Source organism: Talpa occidentalis, unplaced genomic scaffold (assembly GCF_014898055.3).
Source record: "Talpa occidentalis isolate TD23 unplaced genomic scaffold, MPIMG_talOcc4v2.1 talOcc4.12, whole genome shotgun sequence".
NCBI lineage: Eukaryota > Metazoa > Chordata > Mammalia > Eulipotyphla > Talpidae > Talpa > Talpa occidentalis.
This window is the reverse complement of record NW_023601212.1, coordinates 7,354,949-7,368,032: the sequence shown is the minus strand read 5'-3', so window position 1 is coordinate 7,368,032 and position 13,084 is coordinate 7,354,949. Positions and strand designations below refer to the sequence as shown.

At 53.9% G+C, this 13,084-nt stretch overlaps 1 protein-coding gene across 1 annotated transcript in view; it reads left to right on the top strand.

Moving 5' to 3' along the window:
- Window positions 1–13,084, top strand: part of GNG7 (G protein subunit gamma 7) — a 134,499-nt gene that overhangs the window by 98,443 nt on the left and 22,972 nt on the right. The window contains exon 3 of the mRNA XM_037505021.2: window positions 8,078–8,111. The gene's annotated coding sequence lies outside the window, so the exon portion shown is untranslated. The remainder of the gene's footprint in view (window positions 1–8,077; window positions 8,112–13,084) is intronic.

The following is a 13,084-nucleotide window of genomic DNA, read 5'->3' as shown; positions in this document are numbered from 1 at the left end:
TAGTTCATTCATAAAGTTGTGCAATTATTGTCACTGTCTAATTCTAGGACATTTTCACCACCCTAAAATAAACCTACACCCCATCCTCCTCTCCCCAACCCCTGGCACCACGAGCCTTATGTGGCTGTGCCTGTCCTGGATGTTTCTAGTTGGTGGACTCACACCGCGTGGCCTCGTGTGTCCGGCTTCTCCCTGAGCGCCGTGTGTGCAAGGTCCCTCCCTGTGGTAGCAAGTGTCAGAGCTGCCCCCTTTTCATGGCCATGTGTGGGTGGGCCACGCTGTGCTCAGCCACTCATCCGTGAGTGAACACTTGGGTTGTTCCCACTTCTTACTTGTCCAGGACATGCGTGCATACATTTCTGTGTAAACGTGTGTTTTCATTTCTCTTGAGTAGAAATCTAGGAATGGAATGGCTGGCTTGCATGGAAACCCTATTTTAATCTTTTAAGGAGCTGCCATTTTGTAATTTCAGAGGCTGCTCGTTGTCTAGCTCAGGGCTTTGCACTCAGCCACCAGAGGGGTCAAGCCTGGCCTTCTGCCTGTGGTTGCAAATAAAGTTTTATTGGCACACTGTGTGCCCATTATGTGTCATCTACAGTGGCAACTGAGTTGAGTAATTTTAACAGAGACCACGTGGCTCACAAAACCAAAAATATTTACTATCTGGCCTTTTACAAAACAAAGCATGTTTATTATTTAGCTCTTAAATCACACACTTTAATAGTCTATTTATGCATCTGAAAAAGCCCTCCCTTCTCTCTTCCTTCCTTGCACGGAAAGTTTCTTAAAGGCAGCAATTTAATCTTTCATTTCTTTATTTCTGTTTCCTGCTGTCACTGAGTGAGGGAACTTATTCCTCCAGCCTCACCACCTGCGAGCCCGGAACACAGTGGCCTCTTGGACCGCCTTTCCTGTGCCAGGCTGCCTGCTGGGGCCACCCTTGGCCACCCCGTAGTCTCCTGGGACCTCTTCCTGGGGCCACACGTGCACCAGCTACCTAGCATTCTCCTGGGTGGGGTGCCATGTGCTTGCATTCTGGACCTCCCCCCGGGTGATTCCAAGGTTTGGGAATGCTGGGCCGCCCAGTTCCTAACCCCTTAAATCTATAGTTTACATGGATTTAGGTTGGGGTAGAAGAAGCCCACAGACACTTCCTCCCACACAGATAGTGGGGATTTATCAAGCCCTGAAAGGCCAGGGCCTCTCACACATGAGGGTTTTAGGTACTTTTCCTGTATTTTCCCCAAGTACTCTGAGCCTGTGGGTCCAATAGAAGAGGGGAACCCTTCTCACTCCCAACTTGTCACAGGTGCAGGAAAAGAAAAGACACACTTATAGCCAAGTCTCTCTCTCTCTCTCTGCCCCTAATGACCAGCATGTTCTTTCCCAGGGCAGCCATAATAAATGACCACACACATGGTGGCTTTAAACAGAAATTATCCTCTTGCCATCTGAAGACTAGAAGTACAAAGTCAAGGTGTCTCAGGGCTGCACTTCCTGTGCAGGCTCCGGGGGGCCTCCTCCTGCCTCTTCCAGCTTCTGGGGGCCCCAGGTATCCTGGGCTTTGGCCACATCCCACAGGCTTTGCCTCTCATCACTTGGCTTCTCCTATGTGTATGGTCTCTGCTTCTTATAAGGACACCAGTCATTGGATTTGGGGCCCCCCCACTCCAGATCTTGTCTCCCAATCCTTATCATCTTTCATCTGCAAAGAACCTTTCTCCAAATACGGCCACACCTGAACTTGTGGAAGGGGTGGGGGTGGGGGTGGTGAATGTTTGAAGTTGAGAGAGCATTTAATCCTTTATAACCAATTATTTAGCCCTTTATAACCAATAAACATGATTTTTGTTGAATTGAAAAGGCCCCACGCTGAGGACAAACGAGTTCTTCAGACTCACCCAACTTCTGTCTCCTCCCATCGCCATGCCCCATTCCCCAACACCACCTCCATTCCCAGCTTCCTCAGTTTGCAACATCTCTGTGTTGTTTGTTCTTCTATGAGAGCCTTGAAGCCTCTTGCACCAGAGAAGGGGATGGTGTGGGTAGAAAAGTTTAAATAAGCTTAATGTTTAGATTGCAATAAATAAATGCATCGGATCAACACATCGGCAATCTGAAACGTACACAATGTTATATGTCAATTATATCTCAACACAAGTAAATTTGTATAAAGTAAGTTTACACTTAGCTGTGATGTCAGAACTTGGTACTGAAAAGGAACACACTTGAAGTGATTCACTGATCTCTGGCTGATCCTGGAGCCCCGGGTTCTCAATGGTGGGAGATGATTCTGGGCCTTGTCTGGGGACATCTGTGATTGTCACATTGTGAGTGCTCCTGGCATCAAATGGGTGGGAGTCAAGGATGCTGCTCATACCCCATCAGAAATGACCAGACCCCAATGTCAGCAGTGCTGGGGGAGGGGCAGGGAGGAACTCTTGTAGATACTGAAAGTGAGAGACTCTTAAGTGGACAAAAATGATGTTTATTGTTCACTTTTTTAAAAGTCAGCTATAGGTGTATCTCCTTGCAGCTATGACAACTTCCCCCTTGGCCAAAGGGCACACGGAGGGGGGACTGGGGCAGCTGCTCTGGAGGACTTGGTGCCCAGGGGTCCTGGCTCTGATCTGACCCTTCTGAAGCTGTTGGATCAGATTGCAAAACCCTGGGGCCTTAGTGGTGTGACTGCCTGCCCCGGCCCATTTTCCTTCTGAGAAGTGGAATACAGAGAAACTTCTAAGAGAAATGCCTGAGGTCGGGGATCACCCTCCTTCTCCCCAGAAGAGCTGGTGAAATCAGAAAGAGGCACTTCCGTTTTCTCTTACTACCAAGGCAGCTTCCTCTGCTGGACTGAGCCTCTCGAGCATTTCTGAAACTAAAGGAAAAAAAAAAAAAAAAGATGGCCTATTTTTAAGTCCTTCTAGGAGAGGCCCTTGCTGGCTGAGCAGCAGAGCTGAGCCCTGCAAAGTCAAAGGAAGGACACCTGGGGATGAGATGAGAGCCAGGAGCTGGGTGCAAGGTCTGGCTCTACAAGTGTCAAAAGTGACCCAGACCGTCGGCACCACTGACATCAGGGCCGGGTCACTGTCTGGGGGGGCCATTCTGGAAAAGATGGGGTGTGAGCAATGTCTCTGGCCCCACCCACTGAAGGCCAGAGCACCCAGGAGCACCCCTGTCGTGACAACCACAGATGCCCCCAGTGTCCCCTAGGAGCAGCATCCACCTGGGTGAGACCCCCTGATCTAGTGACCTAGAGACGCCTGCATGCCCTTGCACAGACACATGCACGCATGAAGACCCCCGCCTGCCCTGTGCAGGAAGCAGAGCCTGCTAATGAAAAGCATAATCAGGGAACCAGGGCTGGGTGTTTTCCTGCCTTCTTGACAAGTGAGCACAGAGCAGCATATGAGTCCAGAGCGTCAGGGACCCGCCCAGTCCACCTTCTCACAGGTGTTGAAAGGAAGGGAAATTAAACTTCTGACCCGTTACAAACACCGAGTAAGCGTGACATCCCCGCCCCAACACCTACTGACCTCACCCCAGCCGTGTCCCCCACAGAGACTTCAGCATCCAGAAAATCAGGAGAAAGTCAAGCAATGGAGCCAGGATGCCAAGCCTTTCCCTTGCTGCCCCAGGACCAATCGGCCTTTGACTTGGTCCCCAGCCCATCGGCCCTTTACCCAGGAGCCACAGCTCCTATTGCCACCAACTCGGGATTACTTCTGTGTGGCTATATGTTGCAAACAATATATATATATATAATTTTGATTTTATTGTTACCGTGGATCGGTGCCCTCTGAAGCACCGGGCCCTGTGCTAGTCTAGTTTTGACCTTCCCTTGACTCCAAGAGTAATACTGAAGGGACCCCACATTACAGGTGAGGGCAGCAAGTTTCAGAGACCCTGTGAGGTGTCCAGAGCCAGGACTGGAGCTTGCTCAAAATCCCTCACTGCGCCTGGGACCAGAGCACCTCTGAGCAGATGCTGGCTGGCTGTCTTCTAGAAGTTTCTAGAATCTTCTAAGTTCTTCCTTTTCACCCAAACATCTCATCCTGCAGTCAGAATCTGTGCTCTCTTTTCTATCTGCAGAGCAAACATCAGGATAATCTTAATAATGAAAATGACCAATATTAACATCAAAATAGCAAGTCACTCCAAAGGAGCCCCTTCGCCCCCTCCCCCCAGGGTATTGGCAATGGCCTATGTCCCAGCTCAGGTACGTACATTTATAAAATGCATGAGACTGTCCATGAATGAGCTATACACTCTTCTGTGTGCATATTGTGCTTTCATAAAAGAGTGTGGAAAAAGAAAATATGCAAGAATTACAGTCCAGTGCCCAGGGTTGTCTAGGGAAGTGGATGAGCTCCCTGCTGCTGGACTAAACTCTCTGCAGGCCAGGTGGGGAGCTGCGTCATGTCCTCTGTACCTGTGAGCCTAGTTGGTGTTCAGGAAGTCACCTCTGAGAAAATGAGACATGCACCAGGTTTCGTGCATCTGGATGTTCATCTGACATGCATATGTTTTCATGGTCTGATTATTTCAAAAGAGGAAAGAATCAGAAACAACCTCCAAGTCCAATAATAAGCAATCATAAATACAAGACCATCCTACTTTATCACACTTTGCAGATACTATGTCTTTTACAGTTGAGGGTTTGTGGCAAGCCTGCCTGGAGCAGCCTGTCAGAGCCCTTTTTCCAACAGCACGTATTTACTTCCTGTCTGTGTCATCTTTAACTAAGGCATGCACATTGTTTTTAGACTACAGGATGGTGTCAACATGACTTTTAATCCACCAGGAAACCAAAAAATCTGCGTGCCTTGCTTTATTGCAAGCACAGTATCTCTGAGGGGCGCCTTTGTAACAGCAATAATGATATAAATTATGGAACTTCCATAGTGTGGAGCACAGACATGAAAAGTCATATTGATAAATGCACTGCTGTCTCCTGGACAGTCCTTGCATGAAGAAACAGACTTCTGGGTGGAAATGGGAAATTCAGACACAGCCTGACGTTTCATTCATAATAATGTGCTGTTTGTTTCCTTCACTCTGAAAAGATGGCGGCCTCGGGAAAGCTGGGCGAAGGGCAGGTGGGAACTCGCTGTTATTGTTGCCACTTTCCCCCAACCTAAAATTATTACAAAGTGAAGTTTGTCTTTTTTTTTTTTTTAAGATTTGTTTATTTGTTTATTTATACAAGCACTGGGTACAGTCAGAAGCGCGGGAGGGTGAGAGATTTCACCAGAGCCAGAGCGGGGAGCAGAGCAGGCAGAAGGACCGAAGGACACTGCTGAGGGGAGCAGCGGGCGGCAGGAGAGGTCTGAGCGCCATGCGGGACCCTCCTCCAGTGGCCAGGGAGCAGCCGGGGATCGAACCGGAGCCGCAGAGGCCGCGAGCAGCTTCGCAACCCAGCGCTCAACCGCTGCGCCACCGGGGAGGCCCTGAAGTTTGTCTTTTTTTAAAGTCCAGTGTTAAGAGAATCTGTGATGGCACGAAAAAGTCTCCTCACAGTGTGATGTTGCGGACAAAACATTTTAAAGGCAGTGGCCAAGCAGTATGGAGGGGCCAAATTTATAAAAATCAGGGAGTATGTGAATAGGCCTTGAGGAAAATGAGGTGCTGGGATTGTGCATGATTTTCCTCACTTTATTTATGTCCAGATTTTGTAAAATGAAATTGTGTTCCTTCCAAAGTCAGAGAGAAATACATGTACAGAAGTGCCGCAGACCTCACCTGAGGACAAGGGCATGCTCTAAAAAAGGTGCCCTAGGGCAAGGGGCGCGGCCTCACCTGCAAGATACAAACGCAGGACACACAGAGAGTGAGTGAAGGGAGCGCTGAGGGAGATGTGTAGGCCGGTCTGGGCCGAGATGCGGCCGGTCCTGCCCCAGAAAGCGCCGGGGCGCAGAGACCAGAGCCCACGCAGCAGCCAGCCTCGGCACGACGACGGCGGCTGGCCTGCTCAGCAAAGCATCCGGGCCCAGCTGCACACATGGGGGAGGGTGAAGGGAGGAAGAGGGTGCCCGCCCGCCCACTGAGGCCAGGGGTGCGTGGGAGCCAGCTGTGCAGAGGAGTCGAGGAGCGCACCAGGACCAGGAACACCCCGCAGCCATCCCCCGCAGAGCTGGCCTGCATGGGTTCCAGCTTTTAAACCCTCTTGGCAGCTCCGCTCCGGTCCTTCCCAGCAGACCCTGCCCAGGTTGTCGGGGCCGCCACACTGTGCTTCTTGGCCAACATCCTGCAGGAAAGCCTGCTGGAGCCCGGGCCCATGCGGACGCCACTCAGGCAGGGCGGCTGTCGGAGCCCCTCACATATGCTGTCACGCAGGGCGCCCCCACGTCTGAGTTATGTCCCCCCGCTCAGTGTGTGTAAATGTGCCCAGTGCCTCGGAACCCTGGGAGCGCAGGTGAGGATGGAAGGCAAGCTCCTGGGGCCAATGGAACCCCCTACCCAAAGGGGGTCTCGCCCAGGCAGTGCTGCCTCTCAGGAGATAGAAGGTGATGTCTAGTGACATCTGTAGTCATCACAACTGGGGGGGTCTCCTGACAGTGCCCAGGACACCCCCCCCTCCGAGAATGACCTCTCACAATGTCAGCAGTGCCCAGGGGGACAGTCCCCGCATTGGAGAAAGCCACCCCCAGCCACCTCCCTCCTGTGGCTGAGACCCTGGAGCCGCTCTTGCCAGGTCTTGGGGAAGGAGGTTTCCATCAGACCTCAGCCCCCTACCCCAACCTCCCCTGCCGGCCCCCCAGCCCCTGAGAAGCCTCGCTCTGCGCTAGGCGGTAGCCCAGGGGCGGCAACAGTAGCGCGTCCCTCAGTGTAGGTGGAAAAACCCCGCTGGTTGGTGGAAAGCAAAAATGTTTGTAAAGGAAGAGGGACCGGCTCGCAGAGACCACAGGAGACCTTCGCAGGCAGAGGGAAACAGTCTCGCCCACCCCACCCCTCGCCTCCCCAGCAAGCCTGCAGCTCAGGAAGTCAGGCCTGGCTTGGTCTGGGCAAGGACTAAACCCTCCCCAGGGAAAGTCCAGAGCAGGATGAGCCCGCGGGACCAGCCCCCCTAAACTCCAGTGTGGTCTAGCTGTTGGCTTTTGAAGTGAGGTCTGTGGCTGGGCAACTGCAGGGTCCCCTGGGAGCTCGGCCTGACGAGTCTGTCTGCCCTGGCTGGACACGTAGACAGTGAAGCAGTGGTCATGGGACAGGTACCTCTCTCCTCTCCCTCCCAGCCCTGGTGGAAAGTGGGGAGCTGGGCCTCCCCAGGTGGTGCATTCTCAGAGCAGCTGGTGCAGCTTGGAGAGCGGAGTATAAGACGGCATCTAGTGTCAGGGACACCCCAAGAGCTGGACAGCAGCCCCCAGGGCCCTTGTGCTGCATAAACAGGATCGTAGAGAGATGGGGGTGCTGGCTCTGTCCAGGGTTCCACTTAAAGTAGGAGTCCTGGTCCCTGGAAAATCAGTGGCTCTAAAATGCCGACCCCACCCCTAGGGTCTCATTATGGGGACTTCCTTCCCTTCCTGTTGACCTTCTGGCCCTGGGTGACCAGCGTCAGATCCCCGCCTTCCCATGCCCCAGTACCTGTCACCTCTCCCGCGCGAGGTTAATTGGTTTGCCCCCAGTTCGCATTTTCCACCGCTCCCTTTTCGGCCCCGACATGTGGCTCACATCAAAGTAGAAAAGCAGGGACGGAAAAACACCATGCATCACGTTTCAAAGCTGGGTTCCGCGGGTATTTTGTTTTTCTTGTGCTGGCAGCTCCCGTGAACTGGACTGAGGCTCGGGGTCCTCGTGAGCCGGCATGGAATAATACAGGTTCCAGAAGAAAACCTGACTTGCCCCCGTGCCGCGAAGGGATACTGTTAGGTTTCCCGAATGGATCGATTGTAAAGAACAAAGTCCATTCTCCTCCCCCCGCCCCCCGCCCACCCCCAGTTTCTCTGGAAGAGGCTGTTTCCAATCCGAGGACCACATTTTTGGCGACAGCCAAGTATTTCTCTGAGAAAAGCTGGAGACGGTTAAGTGAAAAGTATTTAACCTTGCTTTTAATTTTCTCTCTCTCCTTTTTTTCAAACAGGGGAAAGCAGTGTTTCTTGGAAAAACTGAAAAAGGTATGTAGCATTCCGTCTTACTTCATGAGCTTGGAATCTCTTGTTTTTTTAGAAAAAGGAACAAACAGGCCTGGGGTTTTCATGTGCACATGACACACTGGGAATTGTATCAGAGCTCTGGGCTGAGGGCCAGGAGACCTGAGTTCAAATCCCAGGTCCCCCACCCACCCACCAGCTCAGTCACATTTGGGCGGATTCCTTTTATCTCTCCACACCGGAAATAACTTTCTCCAACTTCCCAAGGATGTTGCGAAGATGAAAAGACTGCAGATCTAAAGGTGCACGGCCTGCCTGGAAGCTGGCTCTGTGTATGTGAGTCCGGAACCAGGCGGGGCTAGTGAGGACACAGCAATGCGTGTCCCAGGAAGCCGTGTTGCGTGCGTCACCTGGCTCGTGGGGGACAGTTGTTTGCAGGGTTCTCATCCTCCCTTGCACGGCCAAACTGCACAGAGGGGTCCATGCCCGAGCCAGCTTCGGTCACTTGGGTCTTCCTTTTAACCCTGCTTGGTCTGACTGACCATCCGCCAATGTTGTCCGTCTTTTCAAAGAACCGATTTTCGGTTTCTCCAATTATCCCTCTCGCTTTTCTCGTCTCTGTTTCGTTCATCATCTTCCACTTTGTCCTCGTCATTTCCTTCCTCCTGCTGTCGTTGGGTTTCTTCTGCTCTTCCCCTTCTAGTTCCTTAGAGTGCAAAATCAGGTCATGGATTTGAGATCTGTCCCGGCGTAGCCTGTGCAGCCGTCAATGTTGCTCTGAGCCTGCTCGGGTCAGCTTTTCTTTCTCATTGGCCAGAGGGTTTTCTGCTTTTTCCAGTGACTTCTTGGACTTGATCGTCTGTTGGTAGAGGGTATCGTTTAAATTCCGCGTGTCCCATGATAAGTTTCAGAAGCAGAAGGACTTGGGAGCGGGGCAGCACTATGTTCTAGGGGCTTCATCGGAACCCTTTGGGAGGCCCTGACTGTGCTCCCAGGTGGACTTGTGGTGAGGTGGAGGGAGGGGACACTTTACTGCTCAATGGCTGACCTCTCAAGCTGCTGGCAGGTGTGCCCTTGGCAGCCAGAAGGCGGCTGTGAACTGAGTGCCTGTGGGTGCTAGGCTGGCAGTCTCCCTCATCCAGGGAGATGCGGAGGCCACTGGGTGTTCCCTCCCACACCTGCCCCCTGCCCCCCGAAAGGACTGCAGCTTCTAAGACGTTGCAAGAGTCCGCTCCCCTGCAGTCTCCGTGGGGCTCCCCTTGAAGCCTCTCACGGCTCACTCTGGAGTCCGAATGGTCCGGCAGCGGCTGCTGCTCAGGGCAGGCTTGTGTCCCGGGGACCCATCTCCCTGCTGTCGTCCAGGGCATGGCTTGGGTGGGTCATGCCACGTCTGTGAGAGGAGCTGTAGGAAGAAGCAGGTGCTGACACATGGCTGTGTCATTAGTAACAGCCCCGCTGTTACTAATCACAGACGTGAATGGATGTTTGCCTCCTCCAGCCCCACGAGGGTGCCGGCTTCTGCTCTGTGCAGCCTGCAGGCAGGCAGGCCCGGAGAACAGCAAAGCTCCCAGGCCCCCTTCCCAGGGCAGGGTTACAGGAGAGGGCTCTAGAAACCTGGCCATCGAGATAAGTCATATCTTAACACAATATTTCTTCAAATTCCAAATGAATGCCAAGAGGAAAATACACGTGGTGATCTGATTTTTTAAGCAGAGGCAACTCCTCACCCTAACCCCGACCTGATGAGGTCCTGTCTCTAATGAAAAACTTGATATTTGCTTGGTCCTTTGCATTGATTTTGACTTTTTCAAGAAAATGTGACTTATTGCCATAGCAAAATTGTCAGTGCCCCTTAGAGCTTGTGCCCCAGGAGGACTCCTCACCCTGGCCAGGCCATTGCTGACCTTGAAGACAGTGAAAAGTGGGTATGGGTGCTGGGTCCTTCATTCCAACAGTGAAGTGTGGGCGCCTCTTCCCCCATTTTCCCGGCAGAGTCCAGGGCCCATTTACGTGTGCCCCCTCAAGAAGGGTCAAAGCAGAACCACCCCAGGCAGCAGCAGGGCAGCTGGGGCTGCTGACCACATGGCCCTGGGTGCCTGGGCCTAGAGGTGGAGGCTGCTGTCCTTCCATCCCAGGGCTCACCCCCAGCTCCACACCCTGTGGCCTTCTACATAGCCTCTTACTCCATCAAGCTGTCAAGGTGGGTCTGAGGTAGGGGGAAAGTCTTAGAAACTCCCTGGGCTCCTGTGGAAATCCCAGAGAACACAGCTGCCCAGCTGCCCAAGTCCTGTAGGGGCACGTGGGCTCGCATCTCTGGGGACTCCTTGCCAGACCTTGCTCTCCTTCCTGTGTGCCAGTTTTGACCCCGGCGTCTTCCCTAAACTCTGCAGGGCCTGAGAGACGGGTGCCCCATCCAGGCGATCTCGGTCCCCTTTCCAGCAAGGCCTCAGGCGCCCCCGCTCTTCCTGGGCCGCGCGGGGCTTGGCTGCACTTCTGCATTAGCTAGACAAAACGGAATGGAATTTGGACAGATGAGAAAGGGGATGTCGGCATGGGTAGAAGCAGACACCGATCGCATTGTTAGGAATTCCATGCGGGTTATGAAAACCGCAACTTGGAGCGGAGGATTAACTCACTCTCCCAGGGCCTGTGCCAGTCAAGGGCTGCCTCCTCCCGGAGCGCCTGCTGCAGCCCTCCCTCCCAGGGCTGGCGCTCTGGATCTCAGCAGGGTGTGCTGTGGTAACCGGGCCCCTTCCTTCCTCTCTTTGGCCCCACATGAGGACTCAGCAGCGCAGCGACACCTCCTCTGTCCAGCCCTCCAGAAGTCTCTCCTCTGCCTGCACTTGTCAAAAGTTAAGTCCCTGCTTCTCTGCCCCTCTGCTGCTGTTTGGGGGGGTCAAGTTTCCAGCCAGACATACGGGGCAAGACCAAATAGAGTTTTCACCTGATGTTTTGCCTTAGTGCAGGGACTACCTGCACTGCCTGACCTTTGACCCCCCAGCCCTTGTGTCCACACCTGCTGGGCCAGGAGTGGGTGCCCAGGAGCCCTCCCGGGCTTCTCACTGCAACCTGATGGGAGTGAAACACACACACATTTCACCAAAAAGCAGCTCCCGGCTGGGGATTCTTCAGACTAGGGCTTCTCCCTCACCTGTGCTGCTTAGTTGGGGTACAGATCTCTCGCTGTGGGAAGCCGCCCTGGGCACCATGGGGTGGTGAGCAGCATCCCTGGTTTCACCCACTTGATACCAGGAGCACCCCCAGTTGTCAACTCACATGTGTCCTCGACATGGCCCAGTGTCCCGGGTAGGGGGGCAGAGTCACTGCTGTAGACTCTGGTTCCCCACACGAGGCAAGTCTCTAGCCAGCTCAATAAGTAATATTGTTGAACTATTTTTCTTTAATTTCATTTTTAACATGAAAACTGTCCCTAAATACAGCTAGCACTTAGGAAGAGGCTCTCTGGGTCTGCTTTTGCCAGGACTCTATAAAGCCACCAGTGGGTGGGGTCTGCCTGGAGGTGCCCCAGCTGCTCAGGGGCCGCGGCGGTCCTGCAGCTGCTGTGTGCCACCTCCCACGCTGGTGCTGCGGAGGCCAGAGCACAGGCGAGGAGCTGCAGGCACCCAGGCCCGGGGTCCATGCTGGGCGATGTCTGTGCCCGGACGACCACCCCCGTCCTGCAGAGTGTCTCCTGCTGGACCCATGCCACTGTGTCCAGTGTGGCTAGGTGCACTGTCACTGGCTGCCTGGTCCTGGGGCCTGTCCTGACAGAGCGAGTACCTGGAAGCAGTCTCTGCAGTAAAGAGCTGCGCCGCCGCAGCCGCTCCTGCCTGGTGCCCTTCAGTGCCCAGCTTCCCGCTCATGATGTCCGCATCCCAGTCCCCAGAACCTGTGACTGATGCCGTCAGTTGCAATGGGATTTTGCAGGTGGAACTGAGTTAAGGCCTCTGAGATGGGGGTCCTGGATTCCTGGGTCCAATGTCCTCCCAAGAGTCCTTATATAGGGAGGAGGAGGGTCAAAGGTGCGTGTGGCTGTGAGGACGGAGGAAGGGCCTGAGCCCAGATGCGGCACCTCTAGAAACTGCCACAGGCAGGAGACGGTCCCCGGAGCCTCAGAGGAGCGGCCTGCCCTGCCTGGGTTTAGACCCATGAGGCCATGTCAGACTCCTGACCTCTAGGATTGTGAGATGACAAATGTGTGTGATTTAAAGTCATCAAGTTGGTGGTGATTTGTTACAACAGCTACAGGAAATGCACATGGTATCCAGGGGGTATCCATGGAACTTGAGATACCCGAGGAAGGGGTTTTCGCCCAGCCTGGTTGGGCGTGGACTGCAGGGCTGCAGAGGGGCTTTTCATAGGGGATGACACTTCTTGAGGCTTTGTGGGATGTGTGGGCATTGGCCTGGGTTCAGGTGGAGAAGGACCTGCCTGAATTCAGGTGGGAAGGCCTGGATCTGCCCATCCTCTTGCTTGCCAGCCTTCCTGCCCTTGGGAAGGAGCCCTCCCGGGCCAGGGCCATGGCCCTCCTTCCAGACCAGGAATGACATGAGCCTCAGGGCCTCGCCTGGCAGTGTCCTCGGACTTACACACTCTCACATGACCGGAGTCATCCTTGGGCAGACAGAGAGCGCCCTTTCTTCTGCTCCCGCCTCAGTGCACTGTCACCCCTCGTCACCAAGCCCCATTGTCCGCTCCGCCCACCAGCCAGCTCATTCCTGCTCCCAGCCCAGCGTTCACTCACCCTGCAGTCCTGTTTTCGCTTCTTTGTGGGCATCTCATTCATCCCCTCTGCTTTCCCCCTTTCTAAATATAGCTGCCCGGGAACCGATTTAGCCGGCGCACAAAGGCCCGTGCTGACAGCAAGTCACAAGACGCTGTTTTCCAGCAGCCACGTGCCTTCCCTTTGGAACTGTCCGCATGGCAGAACCCCATTTGTCTCATGACCCCACAAGGTCCTTCCCAAAGAGCTTAGGGGTCACAGAGAGCTCTCGTGC